Source organism: Cebus imitator, unplaced genomic scaffold, assembly GCF_001604975.1.
Source record: "Cebus imitator isolate Cc_AM_T3 unplaced genomic scaffold, Cebus_imitator-1.0 Scaffold202, whole genome shotgun sequence".
Taxonomy (NCBI): domain Eukaryota; kingdom Metazoa; phylum Chordata; class Mammalia; order Primates; family Cebidae; genus Cebus; species Cebus imitator.
In genome coordinates this window covers 3,929,516-3,932,911 of record NW_016107517.1, presented here as the reverse complement: position 1 = coordinate 3,932,911, position 3,396 = coordinate 3,929,516, and positions in this window count along the sequence as shown.

Here is a 3,396-nt window from a genome sequence, read left to right as displayed (position 1 = left end):
AAATAAAGACGGGTTTTCATCATGTTGTTCAGGCTGGTCTTGAACTCCCGACCTCAGGTGATCCACCCGCCTCGGCCTCCCAGAGTGCTAGGATTACAGGCGTGAGCCACCACGCCTGGCCTAAACCTCTTTTCTTTATAAATTACCTAGTCTTAGGTACTTCTCCATAGCAACATGAGATCAGACTAACACACCCTCCCTGGAAGGGAAAGGGGTACACGCAATGGGATGAGTACTCACTCTATTAGTTTACATGACAGCTGGTGGTTAAAAAGAGCCTGGTTAAAAAAGTACCTTCCTCCCCTCTCTCTCTCACTATGATCTTTGCACATCGGTTCCTTTCGCCTTTCACCATGAGTGGAAGCAGGCTGAGGCAGAAGTAGATGCTGGTGCCATGCTTCTTGTATAGTCTGCAGATCTGTGGGCCAAATAAACTTCTTTATAAATTACCCAGCCTCAGATATTTCTTTCTAGCAACACTAAAAGGACGAACATAATGTTCTGGAAAAGGCAAAATGATAGAGACATTAAAAAGATCAGTGGTTGCCAGGGGTTCAGGGGAGAGTGGAAGGTTGAATAGGTAAAACACACGGGACTTTTACCTAATGAAACTATTCTGAATAATACAATAATGGTGGAGGGATGATAATAGGGTTTCATCAAAATTCATAGAACTTAATGAAACAAAGAGTGAATCTTTTTTTTTTTTTTTTTTTTTTTTGAGTTGGAGTCTTGCTCTGTCACCCAGGCTGGAGTGCAGTGGTGCAATCTCAGCTCACTGTAACCTGTGCCTCCTGGGTTCATGCAATTCTCCTGCCTCAGCGTCCTGGGTAGCTGAGATTACAGGCATGAGCCACCATGCCTGAATAATTTTTTGTATTTTCAGTAGAGACAAGGTTTCACCATATTGGTCAGGCTGGTCTTGAACTCCTGACCTTGTGATCGGCCCACCTTGGTCTCCCAAAGTGCTGGGATTACAGGCATGAGCCACCACGCCTAGCCAGGAGTAAATCTTAATATACACAAATTTTACAGAGTGTTGGGGGAATCCCTGGATGAAATGCAGAATGGGACAAGGCAATCTAACTGCATTACAAATGTATGAAACAATCTCACAGAGCGAGTCTGGGGGAAATGTGCTAAACTAAGTAGCACTGAAAATGAGTGGAGTCCATGAGGTGAAGGGCAAAAGGAGCTATGCACAAGCACTGTCTCCAGTTGATAAAGTCATTTATCACATGGGTATTAATGAACAGTTGAAACACTGCTATACATATACAGAGATCTGAACAGTTAAATACACAGATGGCAGATGGCAGCAGCCGGGTTTCTCACTGTCAGCATTGGAGGTTACAGATAAGTAGGGGCAAGGGTGAGTGCACGGAAGAATAATCCATGAGGTAATGGATTAGAGTTGGAGTCATCACTATGAACTCATCTTTAATTTGGTTTGTTTTTTGTTTGTTTGTTTGTTTGTTTTGAGATGGAGCCTCGCTCTGTTGCCCAGGCTGGAGTACAGTGGCACAATCTCTACTCAATGCAACTTCTGACTCCTGAGTTCAAGCAATTTTCCTGCCTCAACCTCCCAAGTAGCTGGGATTACAGGCATGTGCCACCATGCCAGCTAACGTTTTTATTTTTAGTAGAGACGGGGTTTCACCATGTTGGCCAGGCTGGTCTTGAACTCCTGACCTCAAGTGATCCACCTGCCTCTGCCTCCCAAAGTGCTGGGATTATAGGTATAAGCCACTGTGCCTGGCCATTCCTGTTTAATTTAATTTAGATACAGATGCTTATGAACAGAAATATTTAGGTAATGTATATGCATGGAGTAGTATATACATACATATTTCCTTGCTCTGTCAGTTGAGGGAGGCTTAAAAAGGAAAGACACCCAGTAGCAAAGAACACACTTGCCACTCAGATATTGATTTCTAATCTCATTCTCCAAAAAAGGAACCAATGCTCTTTGAAGAGATGGCTGATTCTAAAACTGGAGCAGGAAATATAGAGGACAAGCCTGGAGCATCTTGTCATTCCAGAAAGCAGAAAACTGCTGAACAAACAGACACAAACCCACAATGATGAGAGTATGTCAGAGGTCCAGGAGCCAACTGACAGATATCCCAATGGCTAGAGCTGGAACAATTTGAGCAACAAAATAAATATTGGATTATAACCCAAAATATAAACTACATATATGTGATTTCATACTGATAAAGAAATGATTGAATAACGACATTGCCAGGCATGGTGGCTCATGCCTATAATCCCAACACTTTAGGAGGCCAGGGTGGGTGGATCACCTAAGGTCAGGAGTTCAAGACCAGCCTGGCCAACATGGTGCACCCCCATCTCTACTAAAAATACAAAAATTAGCTGGGCGTGGTGGCACATGCCTGTAATCCCAGCTACCCAGGAGGCTGAGGCAGGAGAATTGCTTCAACCTAGGAGGAAGAGGTTGCAGTGAGCCAAAATTGTGCCACTGCTCTCCATCCTGGGTGACAGAGTGAGACACTATCTCAAAAATTAAAATAAAAATCAATGAACTAAAAAACAAGTTCTAGAACTCTAATAAGGAAACGTAAGGGTTCAAAAAACTGCAAAACAAAAAAAATCTATAAAATTAAGATAATGTTTTTATAATTATAACTTGTAGTTAAACCATTGTCGATTTATTAATTTTTTTTTTTTTTTGAGACGGAGTCTCACTGCCACCCAGGCTGGAGTGCAGTGGTGTGATTTGGGCTCACTGCAACCTTCACCTCCTGAGTTCAAGTGATTCTCCTGCCTCAGCCTCCCAAGTAGCTGGGACTGCTGCCACCTGACACCATACCCAGCTAATTTTTGTATTTTTAGTAGAGACGGGGTTTCACCATGTTGGCCAAGCTGGTAGCAAACTCCTGAGAACACTGGAACCTGAAGGGCGGGAATCTGAGGCTAAGATGGATTATGGGAAATGGTGGAAATCCGGAAAGGAGAAAGTGAAGCAGAATGGGAGGACAGGGGTGGGGGGTGGGGCAGGGAGCTGGGTTAGGAAGGATTAGAAATCAGAACCTTAGGAAGAATCCAGAAAGAAACTGTCCTTAATAAGGTGTGTGCTACAGCCGGGGGCGGTGGCTCACGCTTGTAATCCCAGCACTTTGGGAAGCAGAGACAGGTGGATCACCTGAGGTCAAGAGTTCGAGATAGCCCGGCAAATATGGTCAAACCTTGTCTCTACTAAAATACAAAAATTAGCCAGGTGTGGTGGTGTGCACCACTAATCCCAGCCACTTGGGAGACTGAGGCAGGAGAATCGCTTGAACCTGGGAGGTGGAGGCTGCAGTGAGCCGAGATCGTGTCACTGCACTCCAGCCTGGGGACAGAGCAAGACTCTATCTCAAAAACCAAAAC